Source organism: Arvicanthis niloticus, unplaced genomic scaffold (assembly GCF_011762505.2).
Source record: "Arvicanthis niloticus isolate mArvNil1 unplaced genomic scaffold, mArvNil1.pat.X pat_scaffold_70_arrow_ctg1, whole genome shotgun sequence".
Lineage (NCBI taxonomy): Eukaryota > Metazoa > Chordata > Mammalia > Rodentia > Muridae > Arvicanthis > Arvicanthis niloticus.
This window is the reverse complement of record NW_023046322.1, coordinates 98,182-111,275: the sequence shown is the minus strand read 5'-3', so window position 1 is coordinate 111,275 and position 13,094 is coordinate 98,182. Positions and strand designations below refer to the sequence as shown.

Below are 13,094 nucleotides of genomic sequence, written 5' to 3'. Positions count from 1 at the left end.
GTCTGGGACTCTCTTCCTGACATCTACCCTGTTGATGTTCTTGTTTGATTTTTGTCTGGTGTCTAGGAAACCAGGATTCAATATATGTGCTGGCCCTAAGCACAGCCCAACAGAGTTTCTTCAGAGAAACATGTCTGTATTGGACTGAGTAGAAGAGATGACTTGGGCCCAGAGGATAAGAGAAACAAAACCTGAATGTTTACTTATCGCAGAAGAAAAAGACAATGAAGACTTTCGGTTTAAGGACTGAGAACTCAGCTGCAAAAGCAATTACTGCTCTCTCAGAGAACTCTTGTTCAGTTTCCAGCACACACAGGAAAGTTTTCAACCACCTGTAACTGGTGATCCAGAGGATCTGAGGCCCTCCTCTGATCTCCTGGGCCACAAACAGCTCTGTAGACAAAACCTTAACCTAATAAAATATAGTAGAAATAAACTTTTGAAATTAGTCTGTGGTTTCCAGGGATGTTTATTTTCAGAATAGTCATGTGTTGTCCAATCAGCCAAGCTAAGCTGTGGATGTTTGTACAGACCCCTCTCTCTCCTATCTATCAGTATTAGAAACACCTGGTCTTTCTTCTTGGAATTTATTTTTGGCAAATGAAAACTCCATCATCATGCTCTATGACAACTGAGAAGAGGAGACCAAAGTGGAGGGATTCTACTCCTCCTGGGAGAGATATGTTTGTTGTTGAAGGCATGCAAAAATATTTTATGTGTTTGAAAACATTACTAGGGATTGATTCATTGTAGATTCATAACTCCCCAAACCAGTAGATCTCAAACTTCCTAATGCTGTGCCCCCTTAAAACAGTTCTTCATGTTATTATCAACCAAAACCATTAAAGTTCTTTGTGGCAACTCAACAACTACAATATTGCTACTGTTATGAACCATACTGTAGAGAGCTGATATACAGGCTCTCTGATATTCAACCCATATTAATGTGTCATTAGGGTGTCAAAGAGAATAGGAAACCATAGGTTGAGAACCATAGACCTAGGCAAGGCCTGCCAGCACACTAGGAAAATGTATAACACTAAGCCCAATGCATCACAAAGAAAATTTTTCCATGTTCTTTCTTCCCCCAAATCAGACCATCATCTCACCCTCCAACCCCACCAGGCGTTCATGAACAACACAGGAAAAGAACAGGAGATAGAAACAGTTATGGAAAGAAATAACTTCATTACTTTCTCCTCCATCCCACCATCAATCACCTAGGCTCATCTATAGAGTTATATGTTAACACCAGCTGTATCCTTCCTTTCTGCCTCTCTACATCTGCTGTGAGTCCCACAGACAATTCCTTTTAATCTCCCTCCCCCTAATACCTTGCTGTATTTTAGTCCCTAACTCCAGCATGCACTCACTGATAACTCACTGACCAATCCTGACAGGAAGCATGGAAGCTGCCTGTAGATCTTCCCCTCTCCTTCAGTTCTTGTTTATTTGCACCTACCAGTATAATCCCCAACTCTATAGCAATCCTTCTGGGGTAACCACTTTTTATTATGTCCCCCAATTGCAAGGAGACAGAATAAGCAGAATCTGGTGTAATCTCTTCCCTCCTGTGAACCCTATCATAATTCTGACCTATCCCCATCCTAAATGTCACCTCCCTAAACCCAGAAACCTAGAACCACCAGTGGCAAAACCAATATGGTCCAAGGAAAATTCCTGCCTGACAGCAGTGATGGCTGTTTTCAATTCTCAACATGATTACATACAGAATGAAGTACAATTCAGAATTCATAAAGATTTCATAAAAGTGTAAAGAGAAGATTAGGACCAGGCCTAGTGGTACAAAGTGCAGCATTTAGGAAATGCATGCAGATCTGAATTCAAGAACAGTTTACAGAATAAATTCCAACACACCCAAGCCAAAACAGTGAAAAATGTTATAGAGCCAACCAAGGGGGCATGTTCAAGACTGGGCACATGGATCTAGGTTAGAGTCTCCTTTTGATCAAGATGTAGAGCTTTTGGACCTTCCTGAACCAAGCCTGACTACATGATGACAGGCTTCCCAACATGGTAACAATGGACTGAATCTCCAAAATGTCAAGTTAGCCCCAACTAAATGTTTACACTTATAAGAGTAGCTTTGGTCATGATGTCTCTTCACAGCAATAAAATCCTAACTAAGACAACATACAGCAATCACACTCTTCAAATATGCAGAGAGGAAACTGAAGACAAGGAAGAGAACTGCTACTCAACACAGACAAATGTAGAAATTAGGAGCTAAAGCTTTAACCATTGCAATGCCAGAATCTTAGATCCTAGCATAAACAATACAATCACTAACAGCCAGGGCATTATGTGTACACTAGAGTCCAGCTATTCTTACACAGCACTTCCTGAACATTCCAACATGGCTGAAGCACAAGGAAAGACCTTAAAATAATCTGTATGAAGGTGATAGAGGTCATTCAGGAGAGAATGAAGAAATTCCTTTAACAAATTCATAAAAGTACATACAATAGTGTGAGGAAAGAAAGAAATCCATTAAAGAGATCCAGGAAAACAAAACAGTGGAAGAAAAAGAACAAATTTGTTTAAGGCCTAAAAATAGAAATAAAATTGATAAGGAAACAAATACTGAGAAAATTCAGGAAGTGAATTCAGGAAGTCTTGTACCCACAAATTTTGAATTAATAGAAAGTATACCAATGAAACACTTGAATTTGCATCAGTTTAGTAACAATTATACAGATTTCTACCAATAGATTATGGCTATGTAATCAACTTTAGCTCTTCTTTCTGTTCCAATAAAACCATTATTTTCTCTAGAAAGACAGCCTAATATTAACCACCTCAATCCCAAAGTCCAGGGAATTTGGATGCCGACTCTACATTACCTTCTTCAAGCTGAATATGGATGTTGAGATATTAGAAGAGCAATGAGGGAAAGAGTAAATTGATAAGCCTCTGATGTCTGTCTTACCTGCATCCAGCTGGAAGTCCAGGACATCAGTGGACATGCAGGTGACAAGAAGATTCATTCACCAAGGCTGTGTATTCTGTAATATACAAATCTCAAATCAAATTTTAGTATCAAGATAATTATTTTATTTGATTCTCTGTAATCTAGTCTTCTGGAGGCCTACCTCTGTCATGTCTGATCCATATAATTCTGGAAGATATAACTACTGCTTTAATGACCTCTTCTGAAAACACATAGGAAAACCCTTTTTCCCAAATCTGCCTGTCCTTGAGCCAGTAACCAGAAAAGACTTTATATTGACCTTTTATCCAGAGGAAAAATATAAGTACACAAGTCATAATGACATCCACTTTGAAAGTTAAATCAATCTAATACAACTGATTAACACTATCTTTCTATTCAGCTCTCTGCCTAGAGCAACCTTCTATTTATCTATTTATCTGTTTGGCTCTCTTGACTCAGAGCAACCTGCAGTTTACTCCTCAAATCTTTAAAGCCTTTTTCGTCTGTTCCTGCTGACTTATTTCTTCCCCATTTTCATTACTATGACCTACTGTTCTTGACGCAGCAGGTTCCTGTGGTAATCACCTTTGTTTCACTTCTGAATTTTTGGCAGACTCCTTTTCCAGTAGTGCCCCTCACTTTGTCTCTTGTTCTTTCTGCCTTGCATTGAGTGCCAAGTGTTTGGACCCACGCTGCTCCATGCTGCCGTACATTGGGTGCCAAAATGTCCTAGCTCACACTCCTCCATGCTGCCACAAGTTGGGGGGCCAAATGACCCAGTCCATTTGGGTCAGTCAACAGGGTCTAGTAAGAAAGATAGAGAGTGGGAATTCAGGGGCAAGAGACTAGAAGAATGGTGACAAGACAGGGTGTGTGATTATGTCGTGTTTATTGAAAGGAAATCATGGGTATATATAAGCATATGCAGGGGAACACAGCTGAAGACACTTTACCACGTGTGCCTTGCAGCTGTGGGCACTAAACAACAAAAAGATATATGTGAGAAAAACAATATTTTATCAGAGTGTGCTCAGCTGTTGTAAGCTGTTAAAAAACAAGTCTCTTGTCAGGCTTGAGATGGCTGCAAAGATGATAGCCGCTTTCTGCTAGGAGTTGGCTCCCAACAGTGAAGTCCAGTTTAAAGGTGTGCTTCTCCTGCCTCAATATCTGACACTGGTGGGTCTTCCTACATCAAAGCTCCAGAATAGATGGGGATTTAAATACTCCAAACCAAGCAATAAAGATTTCCTAGGTGTATCCTGCATTTCTGAATCATATTTCTTTACAGATATAGTTAAGCTGATAGCCAAGAATAGCTATTACACAGGGCTACTGATGTATATGAATTAGATTTATTATTGTTATTATTTGTATTCATTATTATTATCACTATTATTATTGAAATTAGATCATTTTCTCATACATACCTTCTGATGAGAGTTTCCTTTCCCTTAGGTTTTATATCAAGCCAAATTGAATAAAGTGTTTATTAGCCAAGGAATGTTCTGATTCTCTTTTTTTTCACCTAACTTATGTGCACTACTTTTACTTATATGTACTATCTTATGTGCACAATGTTACACCTAACTTATGTGTATCATGTGCAAATAAAGATTCTTTCTTCCAACTTTCTAGTATTTATCCTGTTGATTGCCAGTTGCCTTATTGCTCCCATGAAGACTTCAGTTGTTTTATTGAGTAGCTTTAAGAAAGTGAGAAACCATGACTTGCTTTTGGGTTTTGTACAATGGCTTTGAGTTTCTCTCCATTCAAGTTGATACTGACTATGGGCTTGTCCTATACTGCCATAATTATATGTAAGTATATCACCTGTGTCCAACCTTCCCAGAACTTTTATCATGAAGGGGTGCCTTCTTAAAATCCTTACCTGGCCAGTTTAATGAACTTGGCTTTTGGTGGTTGTTTTTCTTTTTCTTTTTTTCTTTGTTTTTCTTCTTTTAGTTGGTTTACGTAGTCAAGTATGTTTTTGATTTTCGCATATTGAAGCATCCCTACACAGCTTGGGACAAAGCCTGATTGGTTTTTGTAAATGATATGTTTAATGTGGCTTGAAATCTGTTTGCAATTTTTAATGAGTATCTTTGCATCAGAGTCCATAAGGGAAATGGATCTGTGGTTTGAGTATCAGTATAACTGTAGTCTCATGAAATAAATTGGACAATATTCCTTATGTTTCTATTTTGTGAAATAATTTGAGGAGTATAGGTGGTAACTCCTATTGGAATGGCTGGTAGAATTTTATGTGAAATCGTCTGGCCCTGGGCAGTTTTTGATGGGGATACTCTTAATGGCTGCTGCTATTTTACTGACAGTCTGTCACTATCAGTGTATGAAGACCACCATGCAATTTAAACTGGAGTAGCGTTTCCCTTGCAAACTTAGGTGCCTTTGATTTGGTGCATACATGGAAAGAACTGAAATGTCAGCTTGGGGCCTTTTTCCTTTGATGAGTATGTCCTGGCTTTACCTACCTATCTTTTCTGATTAGTTTTTAGTTAAAGTCTATTTGGTTATATCTTAAAATGTCTACAAGAGATGGCATAGGCCAGAGAGTGCATGCTCACCATTGTGTGGCTGACAAGGCACAGCAGCTGTGGTGTGAGTGGTGAGTTCTGGCCTTCGCCATCCCCTCACTTACAAGCAGCCTTGCCATGCTCCCCGCGCTCCCCCCGCCCCACACATACACCACACCTCATCTAGCCTCAGAGAGAACACCCCCCTGCCATGCGGTTAGTCTACATAGGATGCCTGAGCTACAACTTCAGCTAGAAAAACATTCAGCTCTTTTTCAGTGGCTACGGCTGTCTCTTCGAAATCGACCTCAAAAATTGGTACAGTTTCATGGAGTTTCAGGACTCCAATGAGGCAGACCACGCGGTTTAGGAGCTGAACAGCAAGGGAGCTGTGCAGTGAGAGCGTGGTATGATCATAGAGCATGCTTAGGACCTGCGCCAGGACTGAGATGACAACCACTACAGAAGCTGCAGTGGTGGAGGTGGATACAGCAGTCGGAGAACTTCTGGCAAAGACAAATATGGACTAACTGTTCGTACAGAATACAGGCTTATTGTAGAAGATCTGTCTAGTCTTTGCAGTTGGCAAGACTTAAAGAATTTCATGCGGCAAGCAGAAGTGATTTATGCAGATGCTCACACAGAACAAACAAATAAGGCTGTAATTGAAGTTAGATCCTTCTCTGACATGAAGCGTGCTTTGGATAAACTGGATGGCACAGAAATAAGTGGCAGAAATACTAGGCTTATTGAAGTTAAGCCAGGGACAAGCCAAAGGCACTCATACTCTGAAAGTAGACTCAGATCACGGTGTAGAAGATCTCAGAGTAGGAGTCGCAGAAGCAGCTGCAGTAGATCTCGAAGTATCTCAAAAAGTCCCTCCCGACCTAGGTCTTGGAGCAAAGGTCAATAACAAACTTACTCAAAAGGCAGGAAATCCAGATCAAAGAGCAAATCTAAGCCCAAGTCTGATCGGGGTTCCCATTCACACTCAAGAAACAGATCTAAGGATAAGTATGAGAAGTCACTAGGTAGGTCACCTTCTCTGTCCCCCAAAGAAAATAGAAAGTGATCCATAAACTCAAAGTCCAGATCCCGGAGACCATCTCGATCCGATTTGCCTCTGCCTGCTCCACCCTCGAAGATTTGTTCTGTATCCCCTCTACCAAAGAACGTCAAGGTCCGCTTCTAGATATCACTCAAGGTCCAGATCAAGTTCCAGAGATTAACCCCAAACTCTAGGGTTTTGCACACTATAACAGAGCACTTTCCTACTTGTTTAGGCAGTTACTCTTCCGAGTTTGTACTCTGCCTCTTCTTCAAGAGGATTTCCTGAAAGGAGAACAAGGAATTTGATTTGTGGCCAAATTTAATGAGAAAAAGATGAGGTTCTAAAATGGTGGTATGAAGCCCTCTCTCTTTGTAGAATTAAGATAATTTTGATTTTGTAGCCTTTGAGCTAAAATAACTTTTAAAAAAGATTAAGCTCATTTAGATTTTTTTAAAGTATTGCAGCAGGATCTGCTGCAGGGTTCCATTTTGTTTTGCTTATTTTTAAATTAACTGTTCAAGCTTTGGGTAGTGCAGGCTTTAGAGGGAGAACCCAATTTTTCAATTATGTTGGCTTTTTATAAAGGTTGAGTTATGTAAGATTTAAATGAAAGTTTGCTACCAAACATGATTGCCTTCTTGATTCCCTTTAAGTGTTGATACCTGCCATTTGTAGGGACAGTGCAAATTCTACATGAGGGTAAAACCATGAGTGTAAGACCAGCGATAAATTGTTCAGTTTGGCTAATCTTATTTTGTGCTGTTAATCAAATCTTTTGTCTACCCCTTTAATAAGTTGAGTTCAAAGTAAAAAGGGCTTTGTAGTTAGTGCCACAAAATAAATAAAAGAACCTAAAGGATTACAATTTGAACTCTTCAAGAAGTAGGTCCTAGTGCTTGGGATCTTGTATCCTGTGCTCCGGAAATGGTCAGTGTAATTAGTGTTAGTGTATGATTTGGTGTTCTTTAATGCTTTGAAAAACAGAAGTAGCCTTCCTTTACAGTTAGAAATTTAGTTATTTAAAGTTGAAAGCAGGCCGGGCAGTGGTGGCAGACGCCTTTAATTCCAGCATTTGGGAGGCAGAGGCAGACAGATTTCTGAGTTTGAGGCCAGCCTGATCTACAGAGTGATTTCCTGGACAGAGAAACCCTGTCTCAAAAAATCAAAAGTAATAATAATAATAATAATAATAATAATAATAATAATAATAATGTTGAAAGCATATATGTGTTGCGCGCGCCTCCCGAGTCCCCTTTCGCACGTGGAAGAGAGACACGAGAGACGGAATTCGGGTATCACCACAGGGAGGCTTTACTTGTAACAGCAGAAGTGGAAAAAGCCAAAGGGCCAAAGACAGGAAGAGGCACAGCTTAAATACACCCTAGAGTGATGTATTCACTTCTGATTGGCTGTTCACTCATTACCCATAATACTTAAATACACTTAAATACATAATACTTAAATACGTATTCACTTCTGATTGGCTCTTCACTCATTACCCATAATACACCCCGAGATGAGCAGTGACTTTTGGCGCGCTTTCTTGCCTTTGCACCTGCGCAGTTAATTGTTTACTTGTGGAGAGGACAGGATGTCCGAGCCATCTTGGAATGGCGAATGTTGACATGCTCACTGTGGCTCCCAACATATACTCTGCATTTTCTGCTGAAAAATGATTCTATTTAACAGGTGCTTAGCAGACATTTGGTAAGCTATTTGCTGGTTTAAACTCCAATCAGTGCCCTTTATATTAGTGGGGCATTTATGGTTAGTTTGAAAAAACAGTGGCATAGATAAACTAAAACACTTCATATTTTATAAGTAAAGCATTATGAATGCTGTGGAAACCAAGTTAAAGTAAATAGTGCAAGTGTGTAGGAAAAACTAGATTTTCAGTTTCCATGCATCCAAAAGCCCAGTTAGTTGAGACTACAATCAATAATTACCTTACAACCTTCCCATTATTCAGACATTGGTAAAGTCATTTCATCCCAAATACTTGTCCTCATTCTTTAGTAAAGGTGTGGATGAATTGGCTCAGGTATAATACTTTCCTCAGCTGTTATTATATAATCTAGAAAAAGTTGGATTATAGAGTGTAATGTAGAGTTAGTTTATAGGGCTAAATAATCCAGGGGCATGCAATAAAGCAAGGCTGAGTGGAAAAACAGAGGTTCAAGGGCCTAGGTAGGTGAGGGTAACTGGGAATACTTTAGAACAGGGAAAGGGGAATGCTTTCAAGACATTTATCCTGTTACAAAATCTTAAAGACTAATTCTAGGAATACAGTGTCAAATAAAGCTACTGCTTTAGGCATCATTTCTTTGATGTGTTGTTTAGATGTTAATAAGAAATACGTTTATTTTTCCAGTATAAATTTCAGAATTTAAAGAAAATTGTGTCTGGTTATAGTTTACTATTTTACCAACTTAAAAGCAAATGTGATGGCTCTTTAAGAATTGGGTTTAACCAAAGTTCTCTTTGTTTTCTGGGAAAAGTACATAAAAGCTTTCTGAGCCACAGCCTTTTAACGGGGGAGAAGACTAATAGTAAAATTTGAGTTTCTGACTGCATGCAACTTCACCTGGGCTTGCCTTCTGTTAGTGTGGTAGTACATGACAGAGGCAGTAGACTAATTTTTAGCTTCCCTAATACAATGAATAGGTAAATGCCAATACCCATACAATTTTTCTAGTGGGGACAAAGGCCATTTTATTAAAAATCTAGGCTTTTATACCTGTAGACCCTAGTTATTAAATGCACTAAACAAAACAAACAACTGCATTTAAAGGATTGGCCTTAGCAGAATTGACTGACTTAAAGTGTTTTAGTTCTTTACTGATGAGTGAATTCAGTTCCCTACCAACTAACGAACATAATCTAAGAATCTCACCCTGTACACATTGGTTGGTGCCCAGGGTAGATTATCAACATCAACTGATGAAAAAAGAACAAGAGAAGTGTGGAATATCTTGAGTCCTGTTGGATGTGATAGTATTTCTTGATATGTATTCCACAGTGGTTGACCAAGTGTCCCTGTGGGAGAAAGAAGCATGCTTTGTGTATATGCCCAACGGTGGTATTGGCAGATCTTGGGGTAAATTGATTTTTAACTCTCTGAGCAATCACCATAGTCATTTAGATAGTGGCTATGAGAGTTTGCATCCCTTGTAGCAATGGAGGGCTGTTCTCCTGGGTGCACATCTTTGCTAGTGTGAGCTGTCCCTTGTTGTACAGACACTGGCCATTCTGTCAGACATAAGGTGGGATCTCAAAGTAGTTTTGATTTACATTTCTTTGATGACTAACAATTTTGAACATTTCTTTAAGTGATTCTTAGACATTTGAATTTTCTTTATTGTGAATTCTCTATATCTGTACCCATTTTAATTGGGTTACTTGGGGTTTTTTGACATCAAGGGTTTGGTTTCAGATCCTGGGAAAAGGGACTGATGTGCATATTTTAGATATCAAAACAAACCAGGCCTCTAGGTTCTTGGAGCATCCCTCAATCCCTACCTGGCATACAGTGCCCCCAACCTTGAATTTACCAGCCACAGGTTAGGCTGTCCCCCGAGAGGGGTCATTCCTATATAATTCAGATCTCTCTCTCTCTCTCTCTTCCACTTCTTGCCACATTCACCCTTTCTCTATCCCTACCACTCACATCCATGTCTATTTCCTTGGCCTTCTCCCTTTGTGCCAGTGAACTTGCCAGCCTCAGAGCAGCTTCCCAATAAACCTGCCTTAATATATTCTAATCTGGCTTGGATTGGCTCACTTCACCAGCTAAAAAATAACCTATCATCAAGTTTCTTAATTTAAACAAAATATAGTTATTATATTAGCCCTCACTCAGATGTGGAATTGGTAAAATCTTTTCTCATTTTGTAAGCTGCTGCTTTGTCCAAATGACATTATCCTCTGCCTTACAGAAGTTTTTCAGTCTCATGAGGTCTCACTTACTAATTGTTGATCTTAGTGGTAACATTATCAATGTTCTGTTCAGAAAGACTTCTCCAGTGCTAATGAATTCAAGGCTATTCTCTACTTTCTTCTTCTTTTTTTTTTTTTTCCAGTATACGTGGTTTTATGTTGAGGTCTTTGATCCTTTTGAAATTGAGTCTGTACAGGGTAATAGGTTTGGATATATTTGCATTTTTCTACATACAGCCATCCAGTTTCAACAGTACTGTTTGTTAAAGAGGCTGTCTGTTGTTTGTTATGTATTTCTGGCTATCTATCTATCTATCTATCTATCTATCTATCTATCTATCTATTTATCTATCTATCCATCTATCTATCTATTTAAAATACATTTCAGATTTTATCCCCTCACCCAATTCCCCCCACTACCCAGTAACCCCCTATCCCGTCTCCCCTCCTGCCTCCATAAGGGTGTGCCCCCACCTACCCTCCACTCCCTCCTCGACACCCTCGAATTCCTCCCTGCTTGGTGTTCAGCCTTCATGGGACCAGGGATCTCCTCTCCCACCCATGCCCGATAAGGTTATCCTCGCCTAAGTATACAGCTGAACTCATGGGTGCCCCCCTTTCTGCTCCCAGGCTGGTGGTTTAGACCCTGGGGAGCTCTGGTTGGCTGGCACTGTTACTCTCCTAAACCAAAAATTAATTCCTGATACTTCTGTGGGTTAATGTCTGAGTCTTCAGTTTGATTCCACTGAGCAACAAGTCTCTTTTTATACCAATTCCATGCTGTATTTTCAGTTCCCAAGCCAGATAATGGACAGTAGAGCATTACCCATATCCCGGACCTTGGGGTGGGGCATGACATGGTGGGGTGTAAGGGGCTCACAAGAGCTCAGCAGGAATGAAGCCACTCCCTACCCAAATCAGGCTTGTGCCTACTCAGCTGCATAGAGACAAAGACAAGTCATGATAAAGGCAGTATGTGTTCTATTTCCTTGACAGAGAACTGGCTTCTCAGGAATCATGGGATCAGCAGTCTACTAATCTAGCTGATAACTTTGGAAGGCCCCTATCCCCACTGCAGCACTTCTTCCCTTTTTACTTTCCTCCCACAAATGCCCCACCCCAACTCCAGCTATATAAGCTAGCCCCGTTATTTCACTAAACTAGCTGACTTTGATACCTGCTGTAGTCATTGTCTCCCGAGACCCTGTTCCCCAGTCATCCAGATCAAGAGCTAGATGAACGAAAATTGACTCCTATGAAGGCAAAAAGCACTGAAATCTTTTGCTTTATAATTTTAAAAATCTATGATAGCTCCGGTTATGCTCTGGAATCCATAGCCACCCTTTCTCCTTGCCCTGTGCAGATGGCCATCTGGCCCTGGTTCCCTCTGCTGACTTGCTAAGGCACCCAAACACGTTCTTCCATGAATACCTGGAGCTAGTACTCTTGTTCTACATGTCATACATATTCCACCATCCCCGGTGCTGTTCTGCAGACCATCAATGACCCTACCACAGTTTTGCCCTCTCTCTTGCCCACATAAATCTTTACAAATGGAAAACACCAGACAGCCTTAACATTTAATACCAGCCAGATTTGTATTGGTGAATCTCCCACCTCAATATGCCCATGCAAAGAACACACAACTCAGTTATATTTATCACCTGCATGCCTAGATTGGGCAGATGTCCCAATACACCACTCTATTCCCAAGCTATGAGATCCTTACTACTTGTGGCTCCTCTATGCTATGTAGTTCTGCTCCATCTTCCACCTCCTCTTCCTCCATTTCCTCTTTCTCTGTTCCTCCTTCTAATCTTCCTTTTCTTTCTTCCTCTCTCCTTCTCTAAAACCTCTTGCCCTGCCTTTCCCTTCCACTGCCCAATCACAGGCTCTAGTCTTTATGTGACCAGTTAAAATGGGGAGCAGGTTCACATAGAATCATCTGAGTAAGAGACCTGCTCCTCCTCCGGGATAGGATTAGCATCAAAATACAAACACCAAGGCAATCCATGAAAGGATTCCATAAACACATTCCAACTTTTTTATTCATATCAGATTTTATTAGGATATAGTTTTGTCTAAAGAGCTGGTTTTGGCCATTGTCTTAGGGTTTTACTGCTGTTATCAGACACCTTGACTAAGGAAACTTCTATATGGCAGCATTTAATTGGGGCTGGCTTACAGGTTCAGAAGTTCAGTCCATTATCATCAAGGCTGGAACATGGCAACCTCCAAGCAAGCATGGTACAGGAGGAGCAGAGAGTTCTACACCTTCATCTGAAATCTCCCAGGAGAATACTGGCTTACAGGGAGCTAAAATGAGCTTAAAGCCCATGCTCACAATGACACACTTCCTCCAACAAGGCAATACCTACTCCAACAAGGCCACACCTCAAGGTACACTTCCTGGACCAAACATATCCAAACCATCATAGCTATGGAGACCAGAAGAAGGCCTCAGATCTTCTGGATCACCAGTTACAGATGGTTGAGAACTCTCCTGTTCATACTGGAAACTTCTCAAGGGTTCTCAAAGAAAGTGACAATTGATTTTTCAAGTTGAATTTTCTTTCTAGTTTCCCAAATCTAAGTGACTTAGTCAGGGTTTCATTGCTGT

At 40.2% G+C, this 13,094-nt stretch overlaps 1 pseudogene; it reads left to right on the top strand.

Annotated features, from left to right (window-relative positions):
- The first annotated feature begins 5,698 nt into the window (after nucleotides 1-5,698).
- LOC117702339 (serine/arginine-rich splicing factor 6 pseudogene) lies at nucleotides 5,699-6,716 on the top strand (annotated as a pseudogene).
- Nucleotides 6,717-13,094: the final 6,378 nt, after the last annotated feature.